At 40.1% G+C, this 23,813-nt stretch overlaps 1 protein-coding gene across 4 annotated transcripts in view; it reads left to right on the top strand.

Moving 5' to 3' along the window:
• The window catches only part of znf536 (zinc finger protein 536), a 653,496-nt gene that overhangs the window by 8,581 nt on the left and 621,102 nt on the right, over positions 1-23,813 (top strand). The window contains exon 1 of one of the 4 annotated variants that reach the window (XM_061963705.2): positions 6,478-6,490. The exons of 2 other annotated variants lie outside the window; for them this stretch is intronic. The gene's annotated coding sequence lies outside the window, so the exon portion shown is untranslated. Of the gene's footprint in view, positions 1-6,477; positions 6,491-7,108; positions 7,313-23,813 lie in introns of those variants that run through there. One more of the 4 variants, XM_061963704.2, reaches the window with a different exon arrangement.

Raw genomic sequence — 23,813 nt, 5'->3', positions numbered from 1 at the left:
CTTGCACACTTACACACTTACACACTTGCACACTTACACACTTGTACACTTGCACACATACACACTTGCACACTTGCACACATACACACTTGCACACTTACACACTTACACTTACACACTTGCACACTTAAACACACACTTGCACACTTACACACTTACACATTTACACACTTGCACACTTACATACTTACACACTTGCACACTTGCACACCTGCACACTTACACACTTGTACACTTACATACTTGCACACTGGCACACTTGCACACTTGCACACTTACACACTTGCACACTTGTACACTTGTACACTTGCACACTTACACATTTGCACACTTACACACTTGTACACTTGCACACATACACACTTGCACACATACACACTTGCACACTTACACACTTACACATTTACACACTTGCACACATACACACTTGCACACTTGCACACTTACACACTTACACACTTGCACACTTGTACACTTAAATACACACTTACACACTTGCACACTTACAAACTTGTATACTTGCACACTTGCAAAAAATACAAACTTGCACACTTACACACTTGCGCACTTGCACACTTAAATACAAACTTACACACTTACACATTTGCACACTTGCACTCTTACATACTTACACACTTACACACTTACACACTTGCACACATGCACACTTGCACACTTACACATGTGCACACTTGTACACTTACACACTTACACACATGCACACTTGCACACTTGCCCACTTGTACACTTGCACACTTGCCTACTTGCACACTTACACACTTACACACTTGCACACATACACACTTGCACACTTGCACACTTGCACACATACACACTTGCACACTTGTACACTTGCACACTTGCAAAAAATACACACTTGCACACTTGCAAAAAATACACACTTGCACACTTGCACACATACACACTTGCACACACATACTTGCACACTTGTTGCACACTTGCACACACACACTTACACACGTACATACTTACACACTTGCACACTTGCACACTTACATACTTACACACTTGTACACTTGCACACTTGCAAAAAATACACACTTGCACACTTGCACACATACACACTTGCACACACATACTTGCACACTTGTTGCACACTTGCACACACACACTTACACACTTGTACACTTACACACTTGCACACTTACCTACATGCACACTTGCACACTTACACAATCGCACACTTGCTCACTTGCCCACATGCACAAATACACACTTGCACACTTACACACTTACACACTTGCACACATGCACACTTGCACACTTACATACTTACACACTTGCACACTTGACCACTTACACACTTGCACACATACACACTTGCATTCTTGCACACTTGCACACATGCACACTTACACAATTGCACACTTACACGATTGCACACTTGCACGCATACACACTTGCACACTTGCACACTTGCACACTTACACACGCAGGGTTCCAGTGCATGTAAGAAGACAAGTGTGAGCGAGGAGTGCAAGTGGAGCGCTGCTGTGTCATGAGCAGCACGGCTTACAAATGCGATGTGAAAGGTTTACATTCCCCGCCAGGTCTCGCGGGTTAACGCCACAATAGCGGGATATTCTCCCGCCCGAGGGGGTGTTTTTAGGAGGGGGGGCCACGGGGGCGACTTGTTACATCGCCGCTCATCCACCGGAATTCTATTTTCTTTGACTTTTTTGGGGGGGAGGGGTCACGTTTTTCCACTTTGCTGGAGTGAAAGTGACTTGTTGTCCGTCTTTTTGTTCCTGTGGAGGACGACTCCGTTCTTTACTGCTGAATATTTCTGCAACAAATACTTTCACTTTACAGTGCTAGTGGATTTTGTAGCTAATGCTTAGATGTTTTAAAAGTCTGCTGTGTCTTTTTGTTCCTGTGAAGGACTTCATTGTCTTTGTGCAAAAAAAAATACTTGAACTGTACAGTCTAATTGATTTGTTAAGTAATGCAAAATATATTTAATGTCTGTCGTCTTGTTCCTTTTAAAGACAACTTCATTGATTCCTGGTAAAGATTTGTCTTTTTGCACACAAAATATTTACTTTAACTTCACAGTGATGGTTGATTTTGTAAGTAACACAGATATTTAACGCCTGCTGTGTAAAAGACGACTCCATTGATTCCTGGTTTTGTTTTAATGTGTGCAAAAGAGTAGATTTGGATTGCTTTTCAGCGGTCCCTTTTAGGCGTGTGTCTCTCGCTCTCTGTCCAGCTCCCAACTCCAACCCCCGTGTCTCGCTCCGGCTGCTGCTAATAAAGGACGACAGGTGATTAGATAACAAGGCCCGCCTGGGCCATCTACTCACCTGTCACTGTCTTCGAGGCCGGTCCTTGCACACCCCGTTCCGCGGCAGGCCCGCAGGCCACGCCCCCCTCCACACTGGCTATCTTCTTGTTTCTTTAAAAGACAACTTCATGGCTTCTTGGTTAAGATGTGTCTTTGTGTACAAAATGATTTACTTCAACTCAACAGTGCAAATTGATTTTTATAGGTCATGCTTAGATATTTAACATCTACTGTGTCTTCGTGTTCTTGTGAAAAACGACTCTATTACCTTATGGTAAAGATGTGTCGTTATGAATGCAAACGAGTGGACTTTAACACTGCAGTGCTAATTGATCCGTTAAGCTGTCTTCCTGTTCCTGTGAAAGATGACTTCATTGCTACCTTGTGGGGATTTGTTGCTTGACCTGTGGTTGTATGTCAATACAAAAAGTGGACTTCAACTTTGTAGTGCTTATTGATTTGCTAAGTAATTCATTCATGTTAGTGTCAAAGTCTGCTGTCTGTCTTCCTGTTTCTGTCAAAGACGACTAGTAACGTCTAGGTATAGTCTGTGGAACGCTCTCCCTGACCACCTGAGGGCACCACAGACTGTCGATGTTTTTAAAAAAGGCTTAAAAGCCCTTCTTTTTAAAAAAAACTTTTTTTTTTTAGATATATGCATACTAGTTATAGCTATATGGCTGTTCTAGTTTTTATTTTTATTTATTTCTTTATTATCTTTTTATTTTTTTGAACACACTGTAGCACTTTGAGGATTTGTTGCTTGACCTGTGGTTGTATGTCAATACAAAAAGTGGACTTCAACTTAGTAGTGCTTATTGATTCGTTAAGTCATTCATTCATGTTAGTGTCAAAGTCTGCTGTCTGTCTTCCTGTTTCTGTCAAAGACGACTACATTGGTGAAGATTTGTCTATTAATGCAAACACATATTTTAACTTTACAGGGCTAACTGATTGAATAAGTAACGCCTAGGTATAGTCTGTGGAACGCTCTCCCTGACCACCTGAGGGCACCACAGACTGTGGATGTTTTTAAAAAAAAAAAAGGCTTAAAAGCCCTGCTTTTTTTAAAAAAATAAAAAAAATTTTTTTTAGATATATGCATACTAGTTATAGCTATATGGCTGTTATAGTTTTTATTTTTATTTATTTCTTTATTATCTTTTTTTTTTTTTAACACACTGTAGCACTTTGAGATCGTTTACTCAATATAAAGCGTTTTTTTACGAATAAAATCTATTATTATTATTATTATTAACATCTGCTGTCTGTCTTAAATTAATTGCTACGTTGTGAGGATTTGTTGCTTAGCTGTGATTTTACGTAAACAAAAGAAGTGGATTTTAACCGAGCAGTGCTAGTTGATATCCTAAGTATTGTTTAGAAATTTTACTTCTGCTGTCTCTCTTCTTGTTCCCGTGAAAGACAACTTTATTGCTACCCTACGCTGGGATTTATGTAAACAAAATAAGTGGACTTTAACTTAACAGTGCCAATTGATTTGTTAAGTAATGCACATATTTTCCTGTTCTGTGAAAGACAACTTAATTGCTTTCTAGGGAAATTTGTCTTTATTTGTATAAAAAGATAATTGAACTTGACAGTGCTAATTTATTATGTAAGTAACAAAGATATTTTACATCTGTCTTCTTCTTAATTGCTACCTATTAAGAATTTGTCGTCCTTACTGTGTTTTTACGCGAACTGAAGAAGTGGAATTTAACCTTACAGTGCTAATTGATTTCATAATTAATGTCAGATATTTAACTTGTTGGTCCCGTAAAAGACGACTTTATTGCTACCCTGTGAGGATTTGTCGCTTCCCTGTGATTTGATGTAAACAAAAGAAGTGGACTTTAACCTAACAGTGCTAATTGATCCGTTAAAGGGGAACATTATCACCAGACCTATGTAAGCGTCAATATATACCTTGATGTTGCAGAAAAAAGACCATATATTTTTTTAACCGATTTCCGAACTCTAAATGGGTGAGACAGCGGATGAGGGTATGTCTACAGAATATATTAATTGATGAAAACTGGGCTGGCTGCACTCTCAAAGTGCATGTTGTTGCCAAATGTATTTCATATGCTGTAAACCTAGTTCATAGTTGTTAGTTTCCTTTAATGCCAAACAAACACATACCAATCGTTGGTTAGAAGGCGATCGCCAAATTCGTCCTCGCTTTCTCCCGTGTCGCTGGCTGTCGTGTCGTTTTCGTCGGTGTTGCTTGCATACGGTTCAAACCGATATGGCTCAATAGCTTCAGTTTCTTCTTCAATTTCGTTTTCGCTACCTGCCTCCACACTACAACCATCCGTTTCAATACATGCGTAATCTGTTGAATCGCTTAAGCCGCTGAAATCCGAGTCTGAATCCGAGCTAATGTCGCTATAAACTTGCTGTTCTATCCGCATACTTGCCAACCTTGAGACCTCCGATTTCGGGAGGTGGGGGGGGTGGGACGGGGGCGTGGTTGAGGGCGCGGGCATGGTTAAGAGGGGAGGAGTATATTGACAGCTAGAATTCACCAAGTCAAGTATTTCAAACATATATATATATATACATACATATACATATATATATATATATATATATATATATATATATATATATATATATATACATATATACACTTACACACTTGCACACATACACACTTGCACACTTACACACTTGCACACTTGCACACTTGCAAAAAATACACACTTGCACACTTGCACACATATACTTGCACACTTGTCCACTTGCACACATACACACTTGCCCACTTGCACACTTGCACACTTACATACTTACACACTTGCACACTTACATACTTACACACTTACACACTTGCATACTTGCACATATACACACTTGCACACTTGCAAAAAATACACACTTGCACACTTGCACACATATACTTGCACACGTGTCCACTTCCACACATACACACTTGCCCACTTGCACACTTGCACACTTACATACTTACACACTTGCACACTTACACACGTGCACACATACACACTTGCACACTTGTACACTTGCACACTTGCAAAAAATACACACTTGCACACTTATACTTGCACACTTGCCCACTTGCACACTTGTACACTTACATACTTACACACTTGCATACTTGCATACTTGCACACATACACACTTGCACACTTACACATGGGCACACTTGTACACTTACACACTTGCACACTTACACACTTACACAATCACACACTTGCCCACTTGCACACTTGCCCACATGCACACATACACACTTGCACACTTACACACATGCACACTTGCACACTTACACACTTGCACACTTCCACAATCGCACACTTGCACATTTGACCACATGCACACATACACACTTGCACACTCACACACGTGCACACTTGCATACTTACCCACTTGCACACTTGTACACTTGCACACTTACACACTTACACACATGCACACTTGTACACTTACATACTTATACACTTGCACACTTGCCCACTTACACACATACACACTTGCACACATACACACTTACATTCTTATATATATATATATATATATATATATATATATATATATATATATATATATATAAATATATATTGTCACACCCCGGCTCAGGTGAAGGTAATGTAACCTTTGCAAACCAGACTTTCAAATCAAGGATGGCAAGGCACGCAGTTGGTAACAGTTTACAAACATTTATTGAAATCCCAAAAAGTGTCAAAAGGTGAACAACGACAGAAAAAACAAAGCACCCACAATCTCAGTAGATGTTTGATGCATGGAGACCGAAACTCTTGCTCAGAACAGAGATCCTTCTCTTGCAGTGACCGACAGCAGTCAGAAAAACGGCATTTTTCCAACTTAAATAGCCCTTAGCCCCGCCCACTAGCTGGGACCAATTTGAAAGGGGGAATGAAGAAAACAGTCATTTTGTACATTACACCATAAATAACCATCACATGTCTAAAAGTATTCACATAGTACTTTTGCATGTGTAGAGCAGTCATTTTTGTACATAGTAGATTCAGGATTAGACAACACAACTTTTAAATGTCCAGTGTCCTTCTGTAACACCCAGCATTTGAAGATCATGGTTCGACCCAAATTTGGCCTAATTAGTGAATGCAGGTGTGGTCACCTATATAAAGCCCTCAACCCCACCCTGACTCTTTTAGTCATCTGTTCAGAGCCATGGTGAGTGACAGGTAACAATTTGTTTGTTGAGCACATGCTTTTCACTGGCTAACAAAATTGAATGTTTGTGTGTCCATGTTGAGCTTCCTAACAAATGTGCACGGTTTGGGAGGAAGTCCAAAGGTCAAACAGTGACAGTGTGGGGTCAAACTGTCACACACACATATATATATATATATATATATATATATATATATATATCTACATCCTGAAAATATGCATTCAAAACTGTGTTTAGATAATTGATACTTCAAACTTGCATAAATAAATCTTAAGGAATATAACATAACTTGGCTTCTGAGAGCTTGAAAATGTGATGAATAAAATGCTAAAGTTGTTGATAAACAAGCAATTATTTTAATAATTAAATATGGTCATTTTAAATGAATTATTAAGATCATGTAATTATTAATTATTTCCAATATGTCTATTTTAATGTATAATTCTATGGTTGGATGTAATAAGGAGTCAGAAAAAATACAAATAAAAATACAATTAATTTTGATGTTTTTAGCAAAATATAGTAAAAATGTATTTAGTTTAAAAAAAAAAAAATATATATATATATATATTTATTTTTAGGTAAGATAAACATAATACAATTTATCTCTAGTCTGGATGACTTAGTTCTTGTCACCCTGTGGTCCTCCCTTCATAAAAAAAAAGGCTGTCCTCACTCAGGTCCGCATAAAGCTGGAGGGGGCGTGGCCTCCAGCTCCAGCTGAAAATCGGGAGATTGTCGGGAGAATATTTGTCCCGGGAGGTTTTCGGGAGAGGCGCTGAATTTCGGGAGTCTCCCGGAAAATTCGGGAGGGTTGGCAAGTACGTCTATCCGCCATGTTTGTTTGTATCGGCATCACTATGTGACGTCACAGGAAAATGGACGGGTGTATATAACGATGGTTAAAATCAGGCACTTTGAAGCTTTTTTTTAGGGATATTGCGTGATGGGTAAAATTTTGAAAAAAACTTTGAAAAATAAAATAAGCCACTGGGAACTGATTTTTAATGGTTTTAACCATTCTGAAATTGTGATAACGTTCCCCTTTAAGTAATGCATAAACGTTACAATGCAAATGTCTTCCTGTTCTGTGAAAGACAACTTAATTGCTTTCTAGTGAAATTTTGTCGTTAATACTTGAACTTTACAGTGATTATTGATTTTGGAAGTATTGTTTAGAGCAGTGTTTTTCAACCTTTTTTGAGCTAAGGCACATTTTTTTCCATTGGAAAAATGCGGAGGAACACCACCAGCAGAAATCATTCAAAAATGAAACTCAAAAAGTCGTTGTCGCAATTGTTGGATATGACTTTAAACCATAACCAAGCATGCATCACTATAGCTCAGGGGTGCTCATTACGTCGATCGTGAGCTACCGGTCGATCATGGAGGGTGTGTCAGTCGATCGCCAGCCAGGCATTAAAAAAATAGTCCTAAAAATGAGTGATCATAAATCTTCACTATGACGTCACTTTTGTCACTTGATTGACTTTCACGGCACCCGATGGTCTTCTGAGATGACGCTGGCTGCTGCCAGCTCATTAAAATGACCGACTGGAAGGCGAGAAACACTTTATTTCAACAGACTCTGGCGCCGTACCTGTCGTCAAAACTCCAAAGACCGACTGCACAGTTGCGCTAACAAAATAAGAGTCTCAGAAAGCTGGCGTGCACAAGCTAGCAAGCTACGGAGTTTGCCGACAATGTATTTCTTGTAAAGTGTATACAAAGGAGTACGGAAGCTGGACAAATAAGATGCCAAAAACCAACCACTTTCATGTGGTATTGGACAGAAAGGAGGACTTTTTTCTCCTCCATTCGAAAATGCGGACGTTTTTAGCACAACTGTCTGATTCCAATCAATGCAAGTAATCAGAATCAGGTAATACACCAACTTATATTCTTGTCTTCATGAAAGAAAGGAATCTATATGTGTTAAACATGCCTGTATTATCATTAAACACCTTTAACTTGTTAATAATATTAACTATATGTGTTAAACATGCTTGTATTATCTTTAAACACCTTTAACTTGTTAACAATATTAACTATATGTATTAAACATACTTGTATTATCATTAAACACCTTTAATTTATTAACAATATTAACTATGTGTTAAACATGATTGCATTATCATTAAACACCTTTAATTTATTAACAATATTAACTATATGTGTTAAACATGCTTGCATTATCATTAAACACCTTTAACTTATTAACAAAAACATATATTTCATAAATAAGTAAATATAAATTATATATATGAATGAGGTAGATCCCCACGACTTGATCAATTGAAAAGTAGCTCTCCTGCAGAAAAAGTGTGAGCACCCCTGCTATAGCTCTTGTCTCAAATCAAACACTTTTATGTTAAAATACTGAACAGATGTTTATTGGGATAAGGTAAACATCTGTTCAGTATTTTAACATAAAAGTGTTTGATTGTGAGGCATTAAAAGCCACAAAATGCAACGGGTCCACCAGACCCACAAACGCTGGCCGAGTAACAACAATATGAACGTTGCACGGAAAATTTCTCTGCCAGTTTCTGCATCCCACAGGGATTCTTCTTTTGTGTTTCTGCACCTGCGGTTCCCACACAAGGTTGCAACATTGTTTGTCAACACTGTCTGCTCTCATTTTGTCGCACATTTGACCCTCTGATGTTCTGTGTACCTACTAGAGATGCGCGGTTTGCGGACACAACCGCGGAGTCCGCGGATTATCCGCGGGTCGAGCGGTTGAAATAAAAAAAAAAAAAGATTTTATCCGCGGGTCGGGTCGGGCGGTTGAAATGAAAAAAAATTAGATTTTAAATAGATTCAGGCGGGTGGCAGTTAAACCAATTCGGAAATATATATACATAGTTAAATGTTGTTACCCACATACGAAAAACGAGCAGGCACCTGCAGCATATGCCACAACAGAAGAAGAAAAAAAGAGATGGCAACGCCGGCAGCAAACGTGGTACGCGACAAACTAAAAAAGGGAATACTAAAGACCAGGGGGAAAAAAAGGCCAGAAAAGTTCAGCGTGGACTCGTTTTTATGAGGTTGTAAATCAGGATGATAGTAATGCTGGCTACGTGATTTGCAAGAGCTGCGACGCTGTTTATGTCTACGACAGTCACAAAACCGGGACATCTAACATGGTGCATCACATTTGTGCAAAACCCCGAATCTCCACAAACACCCTGAGCACGAGCGGTTTCGTCCGCCGTGATCCCAGAAGAGTGCCACAGGATGTTAAAACAAGATAGAACGCAGCTGCCTCCAGCAGTTTGAGTGGTGCGAGTGCGCTTGGAGGTGCGCTCGGCGCGGCTCCCAGATGATTGCGCACTGGTGTGACAGCGTGGCACGCATTGAATGTCTCTGCTCCATTGGATCAGTCTCCTTTCTTTAACAGGCAAAAGCTTTATAACCTCACTAATGCCTTGCATCGTCTATATTAGATATATAACAACGGGCGGGTGCGGCTTTGATTAAATGTTAGTTCGGGTGGATGCGGATGGTTGACGACTTTTGTGATGCGGTTGCGGATGAAATAATTGCCTATCCGCGCATCTCTAGTACCTACACTCTGTCCTCCTCCTGTCTAGGCCTGCTGTGTGTGTGTGTGTGTGTGTGTGTGTGTGTGTGTGTGTGTATGTGTGTGTGTGTGTGTGTAACAACAATATGAACATTACACAAGGGTTAAGTGTGCAGAAAGGTAGACTTTAACTTTAAAGCGCTAATTGATTCGTTAAGTAATACGTTGGCATTACAACATTTAGGTCCACTGTCTTCGTGTTCATGCGGAAAGCGACTTAATCGCTTTCCGATGATAATTTGTCACATCCTCTGTTTGTATTCGCACAAAAAAGCGGACTTTAACTTAGCAGAGCTAATTGATTCGTTAAGTAACGCACAGATATTGCAGAGCCGATGTCTGCCGTCTGTCTTCTTGTTGCTGTGGAAGACGACTTTATTGCTACCAAGTGAGGATTTTGCAGTGTTTTATGCGAACAAGACAGAGGACTTTAACCACTCAGTGCCGATTGATTGGTCAAGTCATGGTTAAATCCCACAAGGTTAAAGTTTGATGTCTGTTTTGCTTCCTGGTGCAGGTCATAAATTGTCCCCTTTGCTGTTCTTTTATGTGCACAACAAGTCGATTTCAACTGTTTGTTGGACACTGTTCTTTGTGCTGACATGTGGACTTCATTAATTTGTTAAATAATAGCGCGACAACATCAACGTCTTCTTGTTCCTGTGAAAGGCGCCGAACTCCCGGTGACAGTTTGTCCCCTTTCGCTGTGTTTTTTATGTGCACGAGAAAAGTGGACTTGCATATTGCAGCGCTAATTGATCCGCTAAGTGACGCCGCGACATTAACGTCTTCTTGTTCCTGTGAAAGACGGCCTCATCGCCGAATTTTATGTGCACGAGGAAAGTGGACTTTCGCTTCACGGCGCTAATTGATTCGTTAAAAAAAAAAAACACACTCAACGTGAAAACATTAAAGTCTGACCCGAGACATGTCGTCCACCAATGACAGACGTAAAACATATTCACTTATTTTAGTCGTTTTAACTTTAAGATCCATTTTTAAATTAAAAGAATGATCAAAAATGAACACACTTTTATTTTCTTTTAACATGCAATTCAGTCCTAATGTAGTCATAAAAAGAGAACCTCCATGTATTACATGCCACGCCGTTTATGTCGACAACCCGTTAATACCAAATAACGGCAATAAAGGGTTTTATCGTATTCTTTTAGAGTTCCACATTTTGGAAAAAACGGTAGCACTGTTATGCAGAAACATAACGTCCACTACAGTGAACGCTGGCTCTCAGGATGATACATATTCGCTGGTGACATCCCGGATACACAGAATTAGACCGTCAAAATACCAGTGGTACCGTTGGACCAGTTACAGTCATACTCTTTAAAAATATATTTTACGGCTGACCCAATTCTACTGCAAAAATAACACTCGTATTGTTTTTAGATTTACAGTAATGCATTGTAAAAACCACCATACATTTTACAGTAATAAACTGGCAGCTCATTTGCCAGAATTATAATGAAATAATAACAGTTTTTCAGTTTTTGTATTTACAGTAATGCACTGTAAAAACCACCATATAATTTACAGTAATAAACTGGCAGCTCATTTGGCACAATTCTATTGAAATAACAGTTTTACAGTTTTTCTATTCACAGTAATGCACTGTAAAAATAAACTCGATTTCACAATAAATAATAAAAAAAACAGCTAGAATTCTATCGGAAAAATGCAATACACTGTAAAAATTACTATATTTTACAAGAAAAAACTGCCAACTCAGTCACTGGAATTTTACTGCAAAAAAATGTGGTACTGTTTTTCCATTTACAGTAATACAGTCACCGGAATTCTGCCGTCAAAATACCGGTGGTACCGTTGAACCAGTTACAGTCATACTCTTTAAAAACCGCGGCAATAAGATTTTACGGCTGCCAGAATTCTACTGCAAAAAATAACACTTGTACTGTTTTTCCTTTTACAGTAATGCACTGTAAAAAACACCATAGATTTTATAGTAATAAACTGGCAGCTCATTTGGCAGAATTCTATTGAAATAACAGTTTTACAGTTTTTCTATTCACAGTAATGCACTGTAAAAAAACAGCTCATATGTCAGAATTCTGCGGGAAAAATGCAATACACTGTAAAAATTGACAATATCTTTTACGGTAAAAAACTGGCAACTCAGTCACTGGAATTTTACTGCAAAAAAGGCTAGTACTGTTTTTCCATTGACATTAATACATTGTAAAAAAAATAAAATAAAAAAAGGAGTGTAGATTTTACGGTAAAACTGTTAGCTCATCGCCGGAATACTGCTGTAAAAATAACAGTAGTACTGTTTTTCCAATAAAAGTAGTAAACTGTAAAAAAAAACCCACTTTATTTTACAATAGAAAACTGGCAACTCAGTCACCAGAATTTTACTGTAAAAATAAAGGTGGGTACAGTTTTTCCATTTACAGTTATATACTGTAAAAACGAGTGTAGATTTTATGGTTTAAAAAAACCTGTCTAAATCTTACCGTAAAAATAACATTTACAGTAATGCCCCATAAAGACGACTCAAGTTTGCGGTAAAAAAAAAAAAATTAGCAACTCAGTTGCCATAATTTTACTGTAAATCGTACTGTTTTTCCATTTACAGTAATACACTGTAAGAACAACTGTATATTTTACGTTAAACAATTTAGCTCAGTTACCGCAATTCTACTGTAAAAATAGCAGCTGTACCACTTTCAGTTTACAGTTGTGCTCTGTAAAAAAGTGTCAGCTCAGTTGCCAGGAGGTTGTCCTCCTTGTAGGACAAGATGTCTTTTTTGTTGGAGAAGAGGTTGTCTCCCTTGTCGGAGAAGAAGTTGTGTTCCTTGTCGGAGAAGAAGTTGTCTTCCTTTTTGGAAAATAAGTTGTGTTCCTTGTCGGAGAAGAAGTTGTCCTCCTTGTTGGAGAAGAAGTTGTCTCCCTTGTTGGAAAATAAGTTGTGTTCTTTGTCGGAGAAGAAGTTGTGTTCCTTGTTGGAGAAGAAGTTGTCTTCCTTGTTGGAAAATAAGTTGTGTTCCTTGTCGGAGAAGAAGTTGTGTTCCTTGTTGGAGAAGAAGTTGTCTTCCTTGTTGGCAAAGAGGTTGTCTTCCTTGTTGGCGAAGAGGATGTCTTTCTTGTTGGAGAAGATGTCTTTCTTGTTGGAGAAAAAGTTGTCTTTCTTGTTGGAGAAGAGGTTGTCTTCTTTGTTGGAGAAGAAGTTGTCTTCCTTGTTGGCGAAGAGGTTGTCTTTCTTGTTGGAGAAGAGGTTGTCTTTCTTGTTGGAGAAGAGGTTGTCTTCCTTGTTGGAGAAGAAGTTGTCTTTCTTGTTGGAAAATAAGTTGTCTTCCTTGTTGGAGAAGAAGTTGTCTTCCTTGTTGGCCAAGAGGTTGTCTTCCTTGTTGGCGAAGAGGTTGTCTTTCTTGTTGGAGAAGAGGTTGTCTTTCTTGTTGGAGAAGAGGTTGTCTTCCTTGTTGGAGAAGAAGTTGTCTTTCTTGTTGGAAAATAAGTTGTCTTCCTTGTTGGAGAAGAAGTTGTCTTCCTTGCTGGCAAAGAGGTTGTCTTCCTTGTTGCCGAAGAGGTTGTCTTCTTTGTTGGAGAAGAAGTTGTCTTCCTTGTTGGCGAAGAGGTTGTCTTCCTTGTTGGCAAAGAGGTTGTCTTTCTTGTTGGAGGAGAAGTTGTCTTCCTTGTTGAAGAATAAGTGGTCTTCCTAGTTGGATAAGAAGTTGTCTTCTTTGTTGGAGAATGTTATCTTTCTTGTTGGAGAAGAAGTGGTCTTACTTGTTGGAGAAGAAGTTGTCTTTCTTGTTGGAGAAGAAGTTGTCTTTCTTGTTGGAGAAGAAGTTGTCTTTCTTGTTGGAGAAGAAGTTGTCTTTTTTGTTGGAGAAGAAGTGGTCTTAATTGTTGGCTAAGAGGTTGTCTTTCTTGTTGGAGAAGAGGTTGTCTTTCTTGTTGAAGAAGAGGTTGTCTTCCTTGATGGAGAAGAGGTTGTCTTCCTTGTTGGAGAAGAGGTTGTCTTCCTTGATGGAGAAGATGTTGTCTTCCTTGTTGCCGAAGAGGTTGTCTTCTTTGTTGGAGAAGAAGTTGTCTTCCTTGTTGGCGAAGAGGTTGTCTTCCTTGTTGGCAAAGAGGTTGTCTTTCTTGTTGGAGGAGAAGTTGTCTTCCTTGTTGAAGAATAAGTGGTCTTCCTAGTTGGATAAGAAGTTGTCTTCTTTGTTGGAGAATGTTATCTTTCTTGTTGGAGAAGAAGTGGTCTTACTTGTTGGAGAAGAAGTTGTCTTCCTAGTTGGATAAGAAGTTGTCTTCTTTGTTGGAGAATGTTATCTTTCTTGTTGGAGAAGAAGTTGTCTTTCTTGTTGGAGAAGAAGTGGTCTTAATTGTTGGCTAAGAGGTTGTCTTTCTTGTTGGAGAAGAGGTTGTCTTCCTTATTGAAGAAGAGGTTGTCTTCCTTGATGGAGAAGAGGTTGTCTTCCTTGTTGGAGAAGAGGTTGTCTTCCTTGATGGAGAAGATGTTGTCTTCCTTGTTGGCAAAGAGGTTGTCTTTCTTGTTGGAGGAGAAGTTGTCTTCCTTGTTGAAGAATAAGTGGTCTTCCTAGTTGGATAAGAAGTTGTCTTCTCTGTTGGAGAATGTTATCTTTCTTGTTGGAGAAGAAGTTGTCTTCCTTGTTGGAGAAGAAGTTGTCTTTTTTGTTGGAGAAGAAGTTGTCTTAATTGTTGGCTAAGAGGTTGTCTTTCTTGTTGAAGAAGAGGTTGTCTTCCTTGATGGAGAAGAGGTTGTCTTCCTTGTTGGAGAAGAGGTTGTCTTCCTTGATGGAGAAGATGTTGTCTTCCTTGTTGGCAAAGAGGTTGTCTTTCTTGTTGGAGGAGAGGTTGTCTTCCTTGTTGAAGAATAAGTGGTCTTCCTAGTTGGATAAGAAGTTGTCTTCTTTGTTGGAGAATGTTATCTTTCTTGTTGGAGAAGAAGTTGTCTTTCTTGTTGGAGAAGAAGTTGTCTTTCTTGTTGGAGAAGAAGTGGTCTTAATTGTTGTCTAAGAGGTTGTCTTTCTTGTTGGAGAAGAGGTTGTCTTCCTTATTGGAGAAGAGGTTGTCTTCCTTATTGGAGAAGAGGTTGTCTTCCTTGTTGGCGAAGAGGTTGTCTTTCTTGTTGGCTAAGAGGTTGTCTTTCTTGTTGGCTAAGGGGTTGTCTTCCTTGTTGGCGAAGAGGTTGTGTTCCTTGTCGGAGAAGAAGTTGTTTTCCTTGTCGGAGAAGAGGTTGTCTTCCTAGCTGGAGAATAAGTTGTCTTCCTTGTTGGAGAAGAGGTTGTCTTTCTTGATGGAGAAGATGTCTTCTTTGTTGAACAAGATGTTGTCTTCCTTGTTGGCGAAGAGGTTGTCTTCCTTGTTGGCGAAGAGGTTGTCTTTCTTGTTGGCTAAAAGGTTGTCTTCCTTGTTGGCGAATAGATTGTCTTCCTTGTTTGCGAAGAGGTTGTGTTCCTTGTCGGAGAAGAAGTTGTTTTCCTTGTCGGAGAAGAGGTTGTCTTCCTAGCTGGAGAATAAGTTGTCTTCCTTGTTGGAGAAGAGGTTGTCTTTCTTGATGGAGAAGATGTCTTCTTTGTTGAACAAGATGTTGTCTTCCTTGTTGGCGAAGAGGTTGTCTTCCTTGTTGGCGAAGAGGTTGTCTTTCTTGTTGGCTAAAAGGTTGTCTTCCTTGTTGGCGAATAGATTGTCTTCCTTGTTTGCGAAGAGGTTGTGTTCCTTGTCGGAGAAGAAGTTGTTTTCCTTGTCGGAGAAGAGGTTATCTTCCTTGCTGGAGAAGAAGTTGTCTTCCTTGGTGGAGAAGAGGTTGTCTTCCTTGTTGGAGAAGAAGTTATCTTTCGTGTTGGAGAAGAACTTGTATTCCTTGTGGGTGCAGATCGCACGTTGCTAGAAGTCATGGCGTGGAGAAGATAAACGCTGACACGGCGAGCTTGCACTCGGCCTTTTACAAGCCCGGGCAGCGCTCACAAAACTGCGACGGTGCGTTCGAGTGCTCCCACTTTCTCTGCGTTCCTCTCCCCGTGTGTGGGAGTGGATCGTGTGTCAGAGTGGGTCTCAGGTGGCCCACGGGCCAGACGCTTCACTGGCGGGTCAGGTCCGGTTCAAGAGCCGGGGGTGGGGGGGGCTCAATTGAGCGACTCTCCCCCGGCCTCTCCTGCCCCCCCACGAGGAGGCGAGGACCCTTCACTGGTGTCCTTAACACACTCCACTCGCTCTTCCTGTCATCCATCCACTCTCACACTCGACCACTTTCCCCATCTCTCTCTCTCTCTTTCTCTCTCTCTCTCTCGCTCTCTCTCTCTCTCTCTCTCTCTCTCTCTCTCTCTCTCTCTCGCTCGCCCGCCACTTGCCACCATCTGCTGTGCTGCTGGATGGCTGCAGGCCACGACGCCACGCTGTCATCTCCTTCTTGCTAACATTTACCGCGGCACTGAAGGTGCGTCTGACGGACGTATCCTCGCTTCTTTCTTGCACCTTCTGCTGCTCCCAACTCTCCCGGGTCCTGATGGGTGCTCCCTCAGCACGGGTGAACTGGTTGCCATGGTAATCAGCTGTTGTCGTTATCACGTCTAGTGAGGGGTGTCCTCCACATTGGAACCGATACCTTTCGGAATGTGTACTTTTGTGTGTGTTAATAAATACAAACAAATGATTTTGCAACATTTAAAAATGAGCTGCTGTCCAGTAGTTATTTCTTGTTTTATTATCACATTTCTGAGTCTCATTTGCAAGTATGACGCTAAGATGCAATTACAGTTGCAAGTCCAAGACGTTAGATAGCAGTAGTGTATAGTGTATGGTGGGTTTTATTTCTTGTTACGTCCCAAAAAGTGTTAACACTGTAAGTATTGTACTTATTACTCACCAGCTTTTTGAATGTAATGTGTTGAAATTGCAGATACCAATTGTTAACGTGCTAACTATTAGTATCTGTCATGAACCAAACTATATGACTGAGGTGTACGGCTGAAAACTTGGTTTAAAAAGTTAGCACGCTAATGTTAGCATATTAACAGTTAGCAAGTTATATGATTTCAAGGTGTATTTGGCAAAATTGGCTAAAAAGTTAGCATGCAGGTTAACGTTAACATGCTAACATACCCAGTTATTTGACTATGACTCTGAGGCGTAAGGCAGAAAAATTGGTTAAAACAGTTAGCATGTTCATATTAGCATCGTAGCGTGCTTTAGCAGTTCCAAGTTAAATGCCACTGAGGTGAACGGGGAAAAATTGGCGAACAAAAGTAAGCATACGTCCTAATCTTTGCACACTTAGCATGCTAATCATAGTATTTGTCATGTACCAAGCTATATGACTCTGAGGTGTACGGCGGAAAAGTCAGCTTGAAAAGTTAGCACGCTAACGTTAGCATATTAACAGTTAGCGCATGTTATATACCAAGTTATATGACTCTGAGGTGCACTGGGCAAAATTGGCTAAAAAGTTAGCATGCAGGATAACGTTAACATGCTAACATACCCAGTTATACTATTATGACTTTGAGGCGTAAGTTGGAAAAATTGGCTAAAAGAGTCAGGATGCTAATATTAGAATCCTAGAACGCTTTAGCATGCTAACAGTTAGCATATGTCACATACCAAGTTATATGACGGTGGCAAAATTGCCCCAAAAGTTAGCATGGTAACGTTAACATGTTAACAGCATATGTCAAGTACCAAGTTATATGACTTAGCAACAAATTAGCAACAAAAAAAAAGTTAGCATGCTAATGCTAGCATGTTAACATTAGCGAACAGTTAGCATAGGTTTTGTACCAAGTTATTTGACTCCCAAGGTGCACAGCTGCGAAATAAGCTCAGGATTGAATACAAAGTCTCCCTACTTACCCACCAGTGCCTCCATGGAAATGCCCCCCTCTACCTCAAAGAACTACTCACCCCCAAATCCTCCACACGACACCTCCGCTCCAGACAGGCTAACCTCCTCCAACCTCCGAGGACAAAGCTACGAATTATGGGAGACCGGGCTTTCTGCTCTGCCGCTCCCAGTCTGTGGAACGCTCTCCCTGACCACCTGAGGGTACCACAGACTGTGTATGCTTTTAAAAAAGGCTTAAAAACCCTTCTTTAAAAAAAAAGAAAAAAAAAAAAGCCTTTTTATAGATACGTACTAGTTCTTTTTTTGTTGAAATTGTTTGTCAGCATTCACACCAAAAGTAAAAAAAAAAAAAAAAAAGGTGAGAAATGATCTCTTATCCTCCTAAAAACCGATGTCTACTACAGTGGACGTTTGAAAAAAAAAAAACTTTTCCAAAGTGAGTAACTGACGAAAAATGGACTAAAACCTTAGTTTGAACAAAATGACGACTTTTGAGCCAAAAAAGTTAGCATCTTTCGGCTTACAATTAGAACAAAGACCGTTTTTCCGCCGCCGACTGGAGAAGCGCTTCCCCCTCCTTCTTTTGACTAATTGTCCTGTTGGCAAACACGACAGGCTAACCTCCTCCAACCTCCGAGGACAAAGCTACGAACTATGGGAGACCGGGCTTTCTGCTACGCCGCTCTCAGTCTGTGGAACGCTCTCCCTGACCCCCTGAGGGTACCACAGACTGTGAATGTTTTTAAAAAAGGCTTAAAAACCCTTCTTTTAAAAAAAGACTTTTTGTAAATATATGCATACTAGTTCTAGCTATTAGGCTGTTCTAGTTTTTATTTTTTTTAAATGTTTATTATCTTTTTATTGTTTTTTTTAAAAAAAAAATTTTTATACACTGTAGCACTTTGAGGTTGTTTGGATGGATGGATGGATGGATGGAAGTTTGTCAGCATTCACACCAAAAGTAAAAAAAAAAGGTGAAAAATGATCTCTTATCCTCCTAAAAACCGACGTCTACTACAGTGGACATTTGGAAAAAAAAAAAAACTTTTCCAAAGTGAGTAACTGACGAAAAATTGACTAAAACCTTAAATCCTCTAATCGGGTCTTCAGTGTCAAGTTTGAACAAAATGACGACTTTTGAGCCAAACAAGTTAGCATCTTTCGGCTAACAATTAGAACAAAGACCGTTTTTCCGGCGCCGACTGGAGAAGCGCTTCCCCCTCCTTCTTTTGACTAATTGTCCTGTTGGCAAACACGACACCTCCGCTCCGGACAGGCTAACCTCCTCCAACCTCCGAGGACAAAGCTATGAACTATAGGAGACCGGGCTTTCTGCTCCGCCGTTCCCAGTCTGTGGAACGCTCTCCCTGACCACCTGAGGGTACCACAGACTGTGAATGTTTTCAAAAAAGGCTTAAAAACCCTTCTTTTCAAAAAAAAACTTTTTATAAATATATGCATACTAGTTCTAGCTATTAGGCTGTTCTAGTTTTTATTTTTTTAAATTTTTATTATCTTTTTATTGTTGTTTTTTTAATACACTGTAGCACTTTGAGGTTGTTTGGATGGATGGATGGATGGAAGTTTGTCAGCATTCACTCCAAAAGTAAAAAAAAAAAGGTGAAAAATGATCTCTTATCCTCCTAAAAACCGACGTCTACTACAGTGGACATTTGAAAAAAAAAAAAACTTTTCCAAAGTGAGTAACTGACGAAAAATGGACTAAAACCTTAAATCCTCTAATCGGGTCTTCTGTGTCAAGTTTGAACAAAATGATGACTTTTGAGCCAAACAAGTTAGCATCTTTCGGCTAACAATTAGAACAAAGACCGTTTTTTCCGGCGCCGACTGGAGAAGCGCTTCCCCCTCCTTCTTTTGACTAACTGTCCTGTTGGCAAACACGACACCTCCGCTCCGGACAGGCTAACCTCCTCCAACCTCCGAGGACAAAGCTATGAACTATAGGAGACCGGGCTTCCTGCTCCGCCGTTCTCAGTCTGTGGAACGCTCTCCCTGACCCCCTGAGGGTACCACAGACTGTGAATGTTTTTAAAAAAGGCTTAAAAACCCTTCTTTAAAAAAAAAAACTTTTTATAAATATATGCATACTAGTTCTAGCTATTAGGCTGTTCTAGTTTTATTTTTTATTTTTTAACTATGTTTTTGTTATTATTATTATTATTTTTTTAAATACACTGTAGCACTTTGAGGTTGTTTGGATGGATGGATGGAAGTTTGTCAGCATTCACACCAAAAGTAAAAAAAAAAGGTGAGAAATGATCTCTTATCCTCCTAAAAACCGACGTCTACTACAGAGGACATTTGAAAAAAAAAAAAAACTTTTCCAAAGTGAGTAACTGACGAAAAATGGACTAAAACCTTAAATCCTCTAATCGGGTCTTCAGTGTCAAGTTTGAACAAAATGACGACTTTTGAGCCAAACAAGTTAGCATCTTTCGGCTAACAATTAGAACAAAGACCGTTTTTTTCCGGCGCCGACTGGAGAAGCGCTTCCCCCTCCTTCTTTTGACTAACTGTCCTGTTGGCAAACACGACACCTCCGCTCCGGACAGGCTAACCTCCTCCAACCTCCGAGGACAAAGCTATGAACTATAGGAGACCGGGCTTCCTGCTCCGCCGTTCTCAGTCTGTGGAACGCTCTCCCTGACCCCCTGAGGTTACCACAGACTGTGAATGTTTTTAAAAAAGGCTTAAAAACCCTTCTTTTAAAAAAAACCTTTTTATAGATATATGCATACTAGTTCTAGCTATTAGACTGTTCTAGTTTTATTTTTTATTTTAAACTATGTTTTTATTATTTTTTATTTTTTTATTTTAAATACACTGTAGCACTTTGAGGTTGTTTGGATGGATGGAAGTTTGTCAGCATTCACAACAAAAGTAAAAAAAAAAGGTGAGAAATGATCTCTTATCCTCCTAAAAACCGACGTCTACTACAGTGGACGTTTGAAAAAAAAAAAACTTTTCCAAAGTGAGTAACTGACGAAAAATGGACTAAAACCTTAAATCCTCTAATCTGGTCTTCTGTGTCAAGTTTGAACAAAATGCCGACTTTTGAGCCAAACAAGTTAGCAATTAGAACAAAGACCGTTTTCCCGGCGCCGACTGGAGAAGCGCTTCCCCCTGCTTCCTTTGACTAATTGTCCTGTTGGCAAACATGGCCGCCGGCGTGGCGGGCGCGCAGACAAATGCGGAGCGGCGAGCGCGCTGACAGCAGCGAGGGAAGGCAGACGCTGCGAGCGCGGCGGCGGCGGCGGCGAGGAGGGATGATGTACTTAACGCTATCTGGAGGTTTCCCTCTCAACAAGCGGCTGCCACAGATCGGCGGCGGCGCTGATAAATTCGCTCTGATAAAAAGTGGGCGAAACGGCGGCCTGTCTGCACACCTCTATTAAGCCCGGCCGCATTTGTCACAGCCGGCACGGTTTTAATGTCACATCGTCCTGAATTAAAGACTCAATCGAGAGCCCGGAAAGGTTCAGCTTTTTATTTGGAGTGGCGCCCCCGCAGATTACCGTGCCGCCACTCCATCAAGGCCGTCGTCGTGTTCGCCTGTTGGGACTTTTTCTGATTATTTGTTGCTCCTTTTAGCCTCCGTGCTCATTTGGAATCTGATGACTTTCTCTTGGTGGGATTATTATTCCTCCTTTTTTTTTTTTTTTTTGTCCCCGACGATGAGTAATCTACGCCGCGTTAATCATCAGGAGGCCTTCTAGAATAAACACAGGCGACGTCAAGAAAAGGTCCCCCGACGCACGACTTAATTCCTCGTCGTTGTTCAACATTGGGGCAAGAGTAAATAAGGAAAGGAGCGCGCTGCAAGCCCCGCCCACATCGCCACTCACAGCGCCCACTGTGTCCTTTTTGTTGACTTCCGCCTATTTATTTATTCTCCTCCATGAATACAACCTGCGTCCATTTCTTCCTGCAAAATTAATAAAAACAACTAGAGATGTCCGATAATGGCTTTATTCCGATATTGTCCAACTCTTAATTACCGATTCCGATATCAGCCAATACCGATATATACAGTCGTGGAATTAACACATTATTATGCCTAATTTTGTTGTGATGCCCCATGGATGCATTAAACAATGTAACAAGGTTTTCCAAAATAAATCAACTCAAGTTATGGAAAAAAATGCCAACATATTTATTATTGAAGTCACAAAGTGCATTATTTTTTTAAACATGCCTCAAAACAGCAGCTTGGAATTTGGGATATGCTCTCCCTGCATGAGGAGGTTGAGGTAGGCGGGGTTGGGGAGGAGGGGTTGAGGTAGGGGTGCATATTTTAGCGTCCCGGAAGAGTTAGTGCTGCAAGGGCTTCTGGGTATTTGTTCTGTTGTGTTTATGTTGTGTTGCGGTTCTGATGTTCTCCCGCAATGTGTTTGTCATTCTTGTTTGGTGTGGGTTTACAGTGTGGCGCATATTTGTAACAGTGTTAAAGTTGTTTATACGGCCACCCTCAGTGGGACCTGTATGGCTGCTGACCAAGTATTTTAAAAAGTCATAAATTGTACTTTTTGAAACCGATACCGATAACATTACATTTTAAAGCATTTATCGGCCGATAATATCGGCAGTCCAATATTATCGGACATCGCTAGTTGAAGTAGTAACATTTTCAATTGGGAAATGATACTAATGAATTCCTGGAATTTCTGGAAAACTGGGAATTTTTGCAGTTCAAAAAACAACTGATTAAGAGGAATGTTTTGACAGTGGAACGCTTGAAAAGGGTTGAAAATTGTGAAAGGAGTAGTCACCAAAAAAAAAAGTGGAAATTGGGCTTTGGAAAACCAGGAATTTCGGAAAATCCTGGAGTTTTTTTGAACTTGGAATAAGGGAAGTTTAAATTTCCAAGATGGTGGAATGTGTTGAAGGTGGAATGGTTTGAATAGGTTGGAAAATGTGGAAATGGTTAAAGTTTGAAAAATGCCACTGCCATATTTATTATTGAAGTCACAAAGTGCATTATTTTTTTTAACATGCCTCAAAACAGCAGCTTGGAATTTGGGACATGCTCTCCCTGCATGAGGAAGTTGAGGTAGGCGGGGTTGGGGAGGGGGGGTCGAGGTAGGGGTGCATATTGTAGCGTCCCGGAAGAGTTAGTGCTGCAAGGGCTTCTGGGTATTTGTTCTGTTGTGTTTATGTTGTGTTACGGTGCGGATGTTCTCCCGAAATGTGTTTGTCATTCTTGTTTGGTGTGGGTTCACAGTGTGGCGCATATTTGTAAAAGTGTTAAAGTTGTTTATACGGCCACCCTCAGTGTGACCTGTATGGTTATTGACCAAGTATTTAACAAAGTCATAAATTGTACTTTTTGATACCGATAACATTACATTTTAAAGCATTTATCGGCCGATAATATCGGCAGTCCTAAATTATCGGACATCTCTAGTTGAATTAGTAACATTTTCAATTGGGAAATGGTACTAACGAATTCCTGGAATTTCTGGAAAACTGGGAATTTTTGCAGTTCAAAAACCAACTTTGTTTTTTGTCCTGATTAAGAGGAATGTTTTGACAGTGGAACGCTTGAAAAGGGTTGACAAATGTGAAAGGAGTAATCGCCAGAAAAAAGGGTGGAAATTGGGCTTTGGAAAACCAGGAATTCCGGAAAATCCTGGAGTTTTTTTGAACTTGGAATAAGGGAAGTTTAAATTTCCAGGTTGGTGGAATGTGTTGAGGTGGAAATTGTTAAAGTTTGAAAAATGCCACTGCCATATTTATTATTGAAGTCACAAAGTGCATTATTTTTTTTAACATGCCTCAAAAAAGCAGCTTGGAATTTGGGACATGCTCTCCCTGAGAGAGCATGAGGAGGTTGAGGTGGGTGGGGGGGTGTATATTGTAGTGTCCCGGAAGAGTT

The sequence above is a fragment of the Nerophis lumbriciformis genome, linkage group LG06 (genome assembly GCF_033978685.3).
Source record: "Nerophis lumbriciformis linkage group LG06, RoL_Nlum_v2.1, whole genome shotgun sequence".
Lineage (NCBI taxonomy): Eukaryota > Metazoa > Chordata > Actinopteri > Syngnathiformes > Syngnathidae > Nerophis > Nerophis lumbriciformis.
Note: the sequence above shows the minus strand (reverse complement) of the source record. Positions and strands in the feature narration are given on the sequence as shown.